We start from the raw sequence: 13,930 nt of genomic DNA, 5'->3' as shown, positions 1-13,930 counted from the left end.
GATTTCATTTGTTCTTTTTGATGTTTGATTCATTTCTGCATTAGGAGTAGGGTAAGTAGGCTTATGTGGAGTCGTGGTTTGGGTTAGAAACCATACCCAAGGACTGATTGGCCATAAAAAGCCTAAAAACTGTCAAATGTGCTCCAACTTGAAATTGAGAGCACCATTATCCACACATTGGATTTTATTGCACAAATTACTAATTAAACATGTATTAAAGATGCCCTGAAGTTTTCATGCTCAAAAAACTTGTCTGTACAGTGGTAGTCACCTCAAATTAGGGTTGAATTGCATAGCATCCAAGTGATAAAGTGTGATGCACTGAAATTGGCAAGGTAAATTGCAAAATTGAGTGAAATTAGCATACAAAAAGGTGAGATATTAGATACACACATTATTGGACACCCAGGGAACAAAACTATCAAGTCAGATTTCAAATCTGAGTCATCTGCCAAAGCACGCTTATTGCCACTTCTTGCAGATGAGGCTAAAATTGCACCTGGATCATCTACACATGTTACCCATGTCTTGGATGACCTATATACATAGTTTTGACATCATTTGGAGTCCAAAAGTGCATGAAAGGACCATAGACTACATAGATTGCTTGCAAGTTTTATTTGGTTGAAATAATCAATTTTGTGAGCCAAAAAGCTAGTGTAATAGCATATATACATTCTAGAGGCATAGGGAATTGAGCTGGGTGGGTTCAACTACCAAAAATGATGAAGTGCAATAAGCGCACTTATTGGCAGATGGTCAATTTTACTAAACTGAGTATATAGGCTTGAAGCACATGGTATGGGGATAGCGCACACTAAATTTCAAGCCATTTGGATGCTATAAATATACGTATTGTGTCTTGTGTTTCTTTGAACACCTTTTTATTATGTTTATCTTTGCTAATATTATCGTAATGAAGATGTGAGATTTGTGTGTTTTAAGGTGGTAATCATCAATAGAGATTATGTAATTAATTTATATCTTCTTCTGATTGAGCACCAATTCTTATTTTATTTAAAATGTCAATGTAAGTTTTATCTGTTTGTCTAATGGTTGTTGTAAGTTCGTAATATTTTATATGTTCTTGCCAGTATGATAGATTGTTTGTTTCTAAGAGGCCTTTTTTCCTTTAAAAATCCATGTTTTTTTGTAAGGATTTGTTTGATATAAGTCTCCACAAAGAATAACATCAAGTCCTCCGAAAGGTTTATTATGTTCTCACTTAATAGCTCTTAGATGTGCATCTATTAGTGCAAAAATATTTGAGCCAACGAGCAAAAATTTATCCATACCAATTAATTTTATGTCTTTGTACATCATTCATTGATAAGTTATCTAATTTTTCTATACTTAATGATGTTTCTGGATTTGCGATTAGAGGTAAGTGTAAGGCAGAGTGTATGGTAGTTTCTCCTATGTTGATTGCTGCTTTTCCTGTGTAAGCCATTAAGAGAATTTTAATATTTTCAATATTTTTGTTTGCTCTATAATTGTAGTAACGTAATAATCCTTTAATTAATAGTAGTAAAAGAAAAGTTTTTTGTGTTTCTCCAACTTCTGTTAAGAAAAGGCTATGCTTTTGTTGTTCTCTATACTTTTATGTAACATAATATCATCAAATAAGAAACGTTATTGGAAATTTAGTTTTCTTATATTCTCAAAGTATTCGTTATTTGGTATGGTAATTGTTTTTGTGATATTGACTTCTCTGTTTTTTTTTCTCTTATTTTGTTTTTGTTGGTTGAGTTTTTAAAAATTTCATCTATGGTAAAGTTCTCAAGACTCCTGATGCGAATTCAGCTAATGAGAGTTCTTGTAATGCTATTGGAGAATATGTATTTAATTTTGCTCCGCCCTATTGAGTCCGCCTATGGTCATTTTCCGCTCCTGGGTTAAGTGCTAATTCACTGTGTAGCATTTTGGTGTATAATCAAACACTGTAGAGCATCCATACTTTAATCTTAGGTCTTTCTTACGAAATTTTTAGTCGGAAAAAAATATGATACATGAATTTATTACTTAAAAATGACGTACTCAGACATACAAGAATAAAAACAGTTAATTAATTTGACTTTTTTTAATACACTCGGACACTTGGAATCTATATCTGACATTACCAAGCATTAAATTATGTATTTACATTTAATTTATCTGACATTACCGAGCATTAAATTATGTATTAATTTGACTATTTTTTTTTAGTTATAACAGCGGAATATATTAAAGAAAAATGAGGTTACAAGAGCCCATGTGGAAGGTCCATGGGGAGACACTAAGACCAGATGAACCCTTCAGAAAGAAAGGGTAAAACTCTGAAACTGAACAGGAACTGTGCTACATCATAACCTAACCAGTTCGGCCAGCAGCAGTAATTGTAAAAAGGAGTACAACTGCTCAAAGACAAATCCTGATGCCCAGCCCCTCTTCAATTCCGGGAGGGAGGATAGTTAAACATAGTGTGCAGGAGATTGAGGTCACAACTGCAGCATAACAACTCTGATGACCCAGTTTGACATACAAGACCTGACGCAAAGACTGAGGAGTGACCAACCAGCCCCATTTGGAGCTAGCCTGACTTCTATTCCAGGCGAGAGACTGGGAAAAAAACATGAGCAGAAGCTTGGGACCATGGGGGCTTAAGGAACCCCACATAAACTTCCTGAATCCTGGACAAAGTACTCGGAATTCTGAAGCCTTCTTTGACATTCCAGATGTAGCTCTTGTATCATAGATTCCTTTGTTTGGCCATGCGAGGAGACATGGAATCTCTTCCATTTCCTCCAAGGTAGGTCTTGCCACCGGTCCACCTCCATGGGAACACCACTCGGCTGAAGCTGATGGATTAGCTTGAGTACACTGTCAAGAAAAAGATAAAAGTGGTGATTAGTTTTACTTTCATATAGAGCTTCATTACGTTGCTTCCAAACATGCCAAAGAAACAGAATTCTGACGGACTGCCACGTTAAAGGGTCAAGTGAGTGGCATTCTCCTAGGAGGACTTCTTTCCAGCTCAAAGGGATTTTCCTAATTTTTTTAAAAGCCTTGTTCAAAACATCCAGGAATTGTTTAGTGTCTGGGTAAGAGAAGAAGAGATGGGGGACAGTTTCAAGCTTGGAATTACAGCGGGGACAAAGGCCGTTACCATGCCCAAACTTCAGGGCCTTTTCAAGGGTCCATGTCGCTTTGTGAATGACAAGCCAGGCCAAAATGGCGTGTTTTCTTTCATGAGCGAAGGCCCAAATGAGCTTAAATCGGAAGGCCCATTGATGTTTGTTCCAGGCCAAAGACCATCTCTTATTGAGCTTGAGAATCAGATTCCTAGCTTGAAGAGTGCTTGGTAACTTGCCCAAATTATTGGAGTCGCCCCACAGGATGGCTTTAGAAAAGTTTATACAGTCACAAATCAGCCCCGTGGGAATGGGAACCTTAAGAGCATTACACCTCTGAATGACCAACTCAACTCCGCCACGGGACAAGATGAATTTATTGCAGATTTGATCCCTGTTTAATATGCCATTTGAGTCACATAAGTCACCCCAAACCTTAATACCAGCTTTGAAACATGAAAGACTGATCTGGACCTGCTCCTTGGAGATCGGGGACACGAGATGACCAAACCACACTGAGTCAGCTGCATAAGCATATCTACCCCTCTTGGTAAAGGTTTGGAAACAGAAGAGCCTTTTGTATTTCATCCACGACTCCCACATCCTACAGCACAGTTTACTGCCTATAGGGGAGAGATCGGCCTTTGAGAACAAAACTTCATTGAGAGAGAAGCCCTTCCAAGATCTTTTACCTTTGAGCCAAAATTTATCAATATCCCTTTTGAGTAAGTCAGCCCAGACATCGTTAGACAAGATGGCTCTGTGAACCCATTTAGCAGCAAGCTTCTCAGCAAGTAAACCAATGTTGATGATGCCGAGACCCCCTTGATCTTTTTCCAAGCAGCATGTCTGAAAAGCTACTTTGCTGATCCTCTTACTCCCCAGAGATCCCCCCCACAGATAGTTCCCCATGATCGAGTTAAGGGATTGGAGTTGGGTCTCAGAGGGTCTCCAACAGGCCAGGAAGTAAACAACCGAGGGGATAATGAAGTGATTGAGGACAAACGCTCTTGAAGCAACCCCTGTGTTGATGTGACTCTATTTCTTGACCTGATTCTTGAGTTTATCAAGAACATAGTCCCACCTTTGTTTGGAAGAGATGTTAAAGCCCATGGGGATTCCAAGAAGCCTGAACACAACACCATCTTGGATATTCTTACAACCAGCGGACAGAATCGAGGGGGGGGGCACCCCTTCAAAGACTCTGAAGCTGGTCTTGGAGTGGTTAACCTGAGAGCCACTGGCCAGGCAGAAGGTCTCGAGGCAAGACATAAAGTGGGCAGCAGTCTACACATCGTTCCGGAGCAGCACATTCGTGTCATCAGCAAAAAGCTGAAGACATAAAGGATCGGTCCTGTTGGGGATCTCAATACCCTTGATATTCTTATCAGTAATATCCTTGTTAACAAGCCATCCCAAAGCATCCGCAACAATAGCAAAAAGAAGGGGGGACAGGGGACAGCCTTGTCTTATAGATTTCCTCAGAGGAAAAGCACCAGTGAGGGCTCCATTGACGGCCACCTTGGAAGAAGCATTACCAAGCAAGGTTTGGACATACTTTATGAATTTCCTATTGAGCCCAATATCTTGCAGGGATTGGAAGAGGAAAGACCAGTCTATTCTATCATAGGCTTTATCAAAGTCTATTTTGAGGAAGATGTAGTTCTGACCGGAGTTCTCAGCATGCTCCATACCCTCCCAAAGACTAATGATAGCATCAAGAATATACCTTCCCTTTATAAAGCCCTTTTGCTCCTTGAGGATCCACTCGTCCATATAGGGACTGATTTTGTTAGTCAGAATATGAGCAAAGACTTTGTAAAGGGACGAGAGACATGTTATGGGTCTCCAATTACCAAGATCTTCTTTCTCATCCTTTTTGTGAATCAGTTTGATAACTCCCATATTTGTCCTTTCAGCTAATCCTCCTTTTCTCATGGCTTCCCTCCAGATATCAAGGATGTGAGGTGTCAGATCATCTCTGAAAACAAGAAAGAATTCGTTGGGAATCCCATCTTCCCCCGGAGATTTGCCTTTTTTGAGATGAGAGATAGCCTCCTTGACCTCCTTTTCAGAGAAGGGGGAGTCAAGCTTACAGGCCAAAGCGGGGTTAACAACCTTCTTTCTAATGCTGGCAATTTTGGCCCTAGCAGCAGAAACTTCTTGAGAGGGAGGGAGGGCTGTGGAAAACAAGTTAGAAAAGTGCTCCTTAATAACCTGCAAGTTTTCCACATCATCCGTAGCAAGGTGGCCATTGGGTTTCTTGACCATAGGGATGAGATCCCTAACTTTTTTCCTTTTAAGGAGCGCAAACATCTTAGGGTGAGGAGTATCAATTTTCCCCGCCCAAACCTCCCTGAACCACAATCTAGTGGCCTTAGCCGCTAACAACTCTTCGAGTCTGAGCTGGTTCTTTAGCTCAATCAAAGAGTGGTTGACCTCACCATTCTTAGACCGATAAATGTCTTGAATCTGGTTCCTGATTTGAACTCTACGATTAAGGCGGATCGTAGAAACCTGCCTCTTATACTCCTTGCAGATAGAATGAACCTTATTCTTGAAAAGGTTTTTGGCCTAGGACCTTGCCTACGGCACCTCCTATCCTCTTAGCCCAAATGGAAAATTTGGTGGGCATATCTGTAAATTCTACCCAGACCGGAATTTTAGTTGGTTTTGGTCCTTTGGGGTCAAACGATTCATACCATCTGAAAAAGGAAATGGGGGTATTTCTGATAATCCATTGTCCACTATTTATAACAGCAGAGGCGCTCACCTGATCTTCAAAAATGAACATATAATACGCGTTAGGCAGATGCTGTACAGAGGCAACTTTGATGCCCTTTTGTTCCCAATTAGTTCTGATCCAGAACTTCAGGGTGTCTACAGGCGGTCTCGTGCCATGACATAGCCCAATCAGAGCGTGGGAAGACAAATAGTCCTGCCACGCTGCCGATTCGTCATCGTCACATATAACAGCACCATCATTGTCCACAACAACATCACTGGTTTTTTCCTCAAAGGTAGGGTTCTGTGACAGATTAAACATTGGATTATCAACAACAACTTTAGGGGGATAAGGTGGAACGATGTGACCTGATAGAGGCAGGCGTACAGCCTCTGCGAAAGAAATCGGAGGAGACGGACGAGACTGGCCAGCTTGGCTCTGCGGGGGGCCGTCAAGAAGGGATCCCCGGGAACCTTCAGAAACGACCAGACCTTCCGGACCTTTGTGTTGACGAGATACAGGAGCCGATGTCTTGCGTGTAGCGATCGAGCCCTCCAAAGGCCTTGAAGGAGCCTGATGCAGGACAAGAGACGGAGGAATAGGAGCTTCACGATTGGAATTCGAGGAGGACGCAGACCCAGCAAGGACGACATCTTGCAGGGACATCTTGAACAGAGTTCCCCCCTCTCGGGGGGAGGAGGAGTAGCGCCCGGAAGCTCAGCAGAGAGGAAGGCGAGGGAGACAGGGCAGAAGCGCAGGGAAGTTAGCATGCAGCGGGCTCTGGCATGGACGACACCTGGTGGTTCTCAACAGGTAGCCGTTGCATGCGAGCTCGAGTTCGTCGTTTAATTTGACTATTTCTAATACACTCGGACACTTGGAATCTATATCTGACATTACCGAAGAGCATTAAATTATGTATTTACATTTATTTATTTTTCCATCCGTTGGCATCACAGTCAGGACATCAAGTTGTAGAGGTGGCAAAGTAATCTCTATTTCAAGGTGCAAACCACTTTGGTAATACAAAGAAGAAAGACAAAGCTAATGGATGTCCACCTAGTGCACTTTGAACACTTAAGTGATTCACTCAAGTGTGACGGTGGGTCACACTTGAGTGATTCACTCAAGTGTGATGTTGGGTCAGCCGAGGAGGAGGATCATAACAATCAGATCCATGTTCCCCATCTACGGTGTACATAGGCAATGAGTACGTGTGGCTCTTGCTTGATGGAACGTGGCCCTATCCTGCCGACCGTGTTTCATGCCTAATATTTGGAAGGGAGACACCCCATGTGTGGGTGTGTGCGTTTCAAGGAAAATAAGATGTGCACGAGTGCACCATAGCTCTCTCCTTTTAACTCTCTCTCTCTCTCTCTCTCTCTCTCTCCTTTTTATATGCATGGCACTCTCTCTCTCTCTCTCTCTCTCTCTCTCTCTCTCTCTATATATATATATATATATATATATATGCTCTCTATGTATATATGCTTTCTAGTCTCTCTCTTTCTCATCTCTCTCTCTCTAAACTCAAAACCAAAAAGTTGGTTTAATAAAAATGCTGTGAGACCTTAGCTTCCTTAACTTTGAATATAAAGGCAAAAGGATGAAAAAACTAAATTTGTAAAAGTGAGGGGCCGTACAAAAAAACTTTGAAATGGTTGCAATAGCTCGCTCCTTTGTTACCAAAGGAGAGAGCTAATAACAAAAGAAGGATTACAAAAATGCCCAAGACATAGAGTTGACAAATTATTAATAATTAGTTACAATATAAATAAATGCGCAAGGCACAGCTAATCATTTTGTCATTGAATGGGAGTGATAGGGGCAAGGGTTTATTTGTACGATAGCACCACCGGTCGGTCGGTCGTGCAACAGGAATACTGTTGAATCTAGGAGTGGCGGATTTGGACGGTAGGGTTGGTGCCCTGGACAGGCGTGTTGCCGGCGACACGTGCAACGCCGTTGATGACGACGACACACGTGGAGAGGATGTCGTTCAGGATGTCGCCAGCGGTGCCGCAACTAGTGAGGCAACCATTGGTGCCACAGATGTCGACGGCAGCAGAGCCGGCGACGCACATGGTGGTGCAGCCGCTGGGGCTCGCGCTTTGGCAGCAGGAAGTGCTGCCCAGGCCCCTAAGGTATTGCACGCAGGTGTTGGCATCGGCCTGCGTGGGGGAGTTGCCGTTGGTGGAGCAGGTAAGGGCCACAGCACCCAGGTGCATCTGAGCGGATCCAAGCAGCGCCACCAGAAGCACAGCTGCGCCTAAGAAGCTGCTCTTGCAGGGCACGGCCATTCTTTCTGTGTGTGTGCGTGCGTGTGTGTGTGTGCTGCTTGCGTGTGTGTGTGGGGAAGGGAGCAGAGCTGAGAGTACTGCAGAAGTAGTGTGTGTGTGTGTGGGGGGGGGGTGATCATCTTCGGCCCGAGCGTGGCTTTATGTAGGCGCTGAGGGCACATGCAAGGACCCACTTCCTACACATTGGCATGATCTTTGTGATATAAAACATTTCTCCTCGAGTTGTGTTAATGAGGGCACATGCAAGGACCCATTTCCCACACATTGGCATGATCTTTTTGTGATATAAACCATTTCTCCTGAGTTGCGTTGATGAGGGCACATGCAAGGATCCACTTCTCAGTTTCTCATAATGATCACAGCGTAAATTTGACTTTGCAACATAAGAAATATCCCATGAAACCCAATACAAACCACCCTCAATGTGACATTTTATGTGCAATATCTTCTAGCCACATTTTCTTAGTGCACATGTAGTATCCCCAACAGAAACTCATACGTAGTGACCAATGCATGGATTTCGAAAGCATGTGCCACGATCCGAGTAGGTGACAAGAGGAACCTAATCCATGATGAGATTGTAAGGCAGGGGTTGCTGCATAATGACATTGTGATGGGTAGTGATCTAGAGAAGATATATGCCAAGTGCGGTGTCATTTCATAGGTGCAACAAGTGCTCTACAGGTTGCCTTCTCAATAAATTGTCTCTTGGAGTGCACTGAGCCAAGGATATGCACAACGTCACGCAAATCAAGCACTTGTCTGATTTGAAGATATTGAGCATGAGGGCATCCTTCTAGATGTAGTGACTTTCTCGTGCATCTTAAATCATCGAAGTAGTTGACAAGGGGAAACATATCCATGATGAGATTGCAAGGCAGGGGATGTATAGAATGAGATTGTGGTGGGCAACACTCTAGTGGACATGTGTTCCAAGTGTAGTGTTATTTGAAAGGCACAACGAGTGCTGGGGTGGACAGGCTACCTTCTCAAAATGTTGTCTCTTAAAGTGCATTGATTGCAGGATACTCACAAAAAGGTCATGTTGAAAAAGCACCTAATTGTTTTGAAGAGATACATGATGGTAGCATGAGGGCATCCTTCCAAATGCGGTGACCTATGCGTGCATCTTGAAAGCATGTGCCACAATTGGAGCAGCTGAAAAGGGGAATAAAATCCATGACAAGATTGCAAATGGCATTAAAACCTATTTGGGATCTTCTTGGGGCCTTTAATTTACCATGGGCCAAATCAAGGTGATTAAGAAATGGACAAATGTGAGAATTCCATGTGGATTGAAACCACGGGTTTGTAAGAGCCCCAATCATACGGGTCAAACTTAGAGGCCTAGGCTGAAAATATCATATTCCATTAAAAATTCTCACTCAAAAATAAGAAAAAGTTTAATATATTGGATTTTCCCCCTCCACTTTTTGGGGAGAGGTATCCTCTTCTGGCCTAGTCTGAACCCAAAAACGCCCTACCATCATTGTCGAGCTTTGTTACCATATTATAGTAGTGATGTGTGTGAACACACTTAGGACCGCCGGGGCACTTTTTCCCTTACTAGGAGGTTTTTTCCCCCGTGCATTGTATATACGCCCATTATCTTCTAGGGCTGGGGATCTTTCATTTTTGGCACTCATAATACACTACTGTGTTGTGCTCAAGCTTCCTCATCTTCTTGAAGTTGTGTGTGCATTCCTGCAACCCTAATTCCAACAATTGGTATCAGAGCAGGCTTCCTCCTCCCGGGCAGCATCACCGGCACCTGCCGCTTCATCTCCTCCGATTGCGACGAGATTTCACGAGCGTCTGCAGGTTAGTATATGCCGTGGGAGAGCCCGTAGGGCTTGGTCGTTTCAGAATTTTGATCTGAAGTCATTTCGCCCTCTGTTTTTGCATTCCAAGTACTGCGCAGGCAAAATCGTCCTACTGTGCAGATTTTCTGTCAAGATTAAAATCTGCAGGACAGGTGCCCATTCGTCTGTTTTGGGCTGTGCTACATAGCACAGGTCGATTTTATACAGGTTTACCTCTTACAGACAGCATTTACATCTAGTAGTACAGTCATTGGCCATGGCTGACAACAATGATGTATTCCGCATGTTGGCTGCTGAGGATAAGTTGGATGGCACCAACTATCCACTGTGGGCATATATGATGCGACATGTATTGGTAGCAAAGGGGTTATGGAACATTGTGCAGGGTATTGATGCACGTCCTATTGTGGCTGGGAATGCTGCAAACACATCAGAAACAGGTACTGTAGATGATGGTGCAGGCACAAGTGCTGTAGCAGCTGTTCGAGAACCACCACTTTCAGCAGAGCAGATTCGTTGGGATGGTAGAGATGCGCAGGCTCATGCCTTGATTGCGCTGTCTGTCAAACGTACCATTATCCCACATATTCGCTCCTGCAGGACTTCTAAGGATGCTTGGGATGTACTTGCCACATTGTATCAGGCAAGAAATGAGGCTCGTGTTGCTTATCTCCGAAAACAGTTGGAGAGTGAGCATATGAACGAAGGTGATTCTATGGATAGCTTTTTGACAAAGATCAAGGATTTCAAAGAGCAGCTCATTTCTGCAGATGAAATCCTGTCAGACAGTTCACTTGTGCAGACTGTTTTGAATGGTCTACCAGATTCTTATCAGGGTTTTGCTTCCACTCTTCGCTTGATGATGAAAGGCAATCCCAATGCCTTATCATTTGAGGAGTTAGTTTCTGTTTTGCTGCAAGAAGACCAGTCAAGGCAAAACAGGAATATTATGCGTGTCGCAGATCAAGCTTTCGTTGCTAGTCAGAGAAGCGGGGAAGGTAAAGCTGGCTTTTCTTCTAGTAAGCAGAAATCTGCAAATGCTGCGCAACCAAAGAAGGAAGACAAAGATGAGAAGAAGGGTGACAAACAGAAGACATTTTGCAAGTACTGTAAGGGAAATGATCATGTCATCAAAGCGTGTCCTAAGCTGGCTGCGAAAGAGGCTAAGAAGAAAGAGGCTGGTATGGCTGTTGCAGATGCCTCTCCTTCTAACAATGAATCTGCTAATGTTGTGCTAGATACAGAATGGGCATTCAATGCGCAGTGCAGTTATGACCCATCTTTGCATGACACATGTATGTCTGCAGTAGATTCAGATGTATGGTACTTTGACAGTGGTGCCACTAAGCATATCACCTCGCAGCGCAGTTTATTCACTTTCCTTGAGTCTGCTCCCACAGGGAATACTGTCACTTGTGCCAATAACTCCTCTTATCCCGTTAAAGGAGTTGGACAGATTGTGCTGAATGTTGCAAATTGCAACACCTTTACACTTTTTGATGCATTGTATGTGCCAGGGATCAAAAAGAATCTGCTGTCAGTCTCCGCATTTGCCAAAACAGGTTTGGTTGTAAAATTTGTGGATGACAGATGTACTGTTCATGATCTCTCTTGTGGTGACATCATTGTAGCATCTGGTTCACTATGTCGAGGGCTGTATAAGCTCAATATGAATGGCAAATGTGTAGAGGATTCAGCATGTGCTATTATGGATACGCAGGCTATTTCAGATGCAAAACTGTGGCATGCACGTTTTGGTCATCTGAATTTTGCAAGTTTGCTGCGCCTGCAGAAATCTGAAATGGTGTCTTCTTTGCCTAAGCTTGAGGCACCTGTCAAGCATGTTTGTGAGGGCTGCATATTGGGTAAAATGCAGCGTGCTTCCTTTCCCAAAGATGGATCAGTGAGAGCTGAACGCAGATTGCAGCTTGTTCACAGTGATGTTTGTGGTCCCATGCAAACTCCATCATTTGGAAACTACCTTTACTTCGTGACTTTCATTGATGATTTTACCAGGCATGCATGGGTATATCCTTTGAAGGCAAAGTCCGAAGTGTTTTTGTGCTTCAAAAAGTTTTTGGTTATGGCTGAAAATGTGTCAGAAAGTAAGATGGGCACCCTCCGTTCAGATCGAGGGGGGGAGTATATGTCTTCAGAATTTAATGCATTTCTGGCTGAGCGTGGGATAAAACACCAATGTACAGTGCCGTATACACCACAGCAAAATGGTGTGGCTGAGAGAAAAAACAGGTCTCTCATGGAAATGGCAAGATGTATGGTTAAGAGTCAAAGTCTACCACATGGTTTTTGGCTTGAGGCTGTCATGTGTGCCACTTATGTACTAAACAGGTGTCCCACCAAAGCATTACAGGTTGTCACTCCATATGAGGCTTGGCATAGCCGCAAGCCATCTGTTGGCCATTTACGTGTTTTTGGTTGCCTGGCATATGCATTAGTGCCTGTGCAACATCGCAGAAAATTGGATGACAAAGCTGTCAAATGTATTTTTGTTGGATATAGTGCTGAGAGCAAAGGCTATCGTTTGTATCATCCACAGACAAAGCGCATTTTGGTTAGCCGTGATGTTGTATTTGTGGAAGATGCAGTTCAACCCTTGGTTTCATGTACTAAGGAGACAGATATCAGCTCACGTGATGTCTATGATACATTGTTGCCTCTTTTCAGTGGTACACAGTCAAGTGCAATACCTCATGAGGCAGTTTTTCAGCCTATGCAGGTTTTAAATGATGGCACAGATCAGCCTATATCTGATGCAGATGTGCATGATGCACTTGAGGATGAGAGACAAGAGATTGAGGGCTCTAGGAATATGCCTAGATGGCTGGTGCAGACTTTGCGTGACAGCAAGTTGGATGCCCCTTTGTCTAGTCGCACTCGTTCTGGCTCTCATGGTGCCTCTTATGCGTCAGATTGTTATGCATTGGCTGTTTCTAGTATGTGCGATGAAAGTGAGCCTGTTTCATTTGATGAGGCACAAAGTTCAGAAAATTGGATGGCTGCTATGCAAGCAGAATACGATGCTATTATGAAGAATGGTACATGGTCTTTATGTGACTTGCCCCCTGGCAAGAAGGCCATTGGCACTAAGTGGGTATACAAATTGAAGCGTAAGCCTGATAACACAGTGGATCGCCATAAGGCTAGGCTTGTTGCAAAAGGTTATGCTCAAGAGAAGGGCATTGATTTTGATGAGACTTTTGCTCCCACATGTCGTATGACCACTGTTCGTGTGCATTAGCAGCTCATAATGGTTGGAATGTACATCAGCTGGACATAAAGACTGCGTTCTTAAATGGAGATTTGCATGAGGAGGTGTATGTATCGCAGCCTCGTGGTTTTGTTCAAAGAGGGCAGGAAAACAAAGTGTGCAGGTTAAAAAAGGCTTTATATGGTTTAAAGCAAGCTCCACGAGCTTGGTATGAAAAAATACATGCATATTTGACTGCACATGGGTTTCAGAATAGTCCAACAGAAAGCACTTTGTATGTTAAACGTGTGGATGGTGTACATCTAATCATTGCTCTCTATGTCGATGACATGCTGCTCACAGGACCAAATGAGAGTCATATTGCTGATTTTAAGGCTGATTTGAATGCCTCTTTTGAGATGTCAGATTTGGGGCATTTGCATCATTATTTGGGGATACAATTTAAGCAGTGTGATGGAGGTATTGCTTTGTGTCAGACAAAGTATATTGAAACATTGTTGCGAAGATTTGACCTTGAAGACTGCAAGCCTATTGCTACTCCAATGGAGACAGGTTTGAAGTTGAGTCTTCATGATGCTGGAGATCACTTTGATGTCACACTCTATCAGACAGCTGTTGGTTGCCTCATTTATGTATGCATTACGAGGCCAGACATTCAGTTTGCAGTCTCACAGGTGAGCAGATTTATGCATAGCCCAGGCATTAAGCATTGGCAGGCAGTGAAGCGTATCTTTCGCTATTTG

This window comes from Cibotium barometz, chromosome 2 (assembly GCF_041138505.1).
Source record: "Cibotium barometz isolate CiBa-2024 chromosome 2, ASM4113850v1, whole genome shotgun sequence".
In the NCBI taxonomy this organism is placed as follows: domain Eukaryota; kingdom Viridiplantae; phylum Streptophyta; class Polypodiopsida; order Cyatheales; family Cibotiaceae; genus Cibotium; species Cibotium barometz.
The sequence above is the reverse complement of the archived record's forward strand: the minus strand, read 5'-3'. Positions refer to the sequence as shown.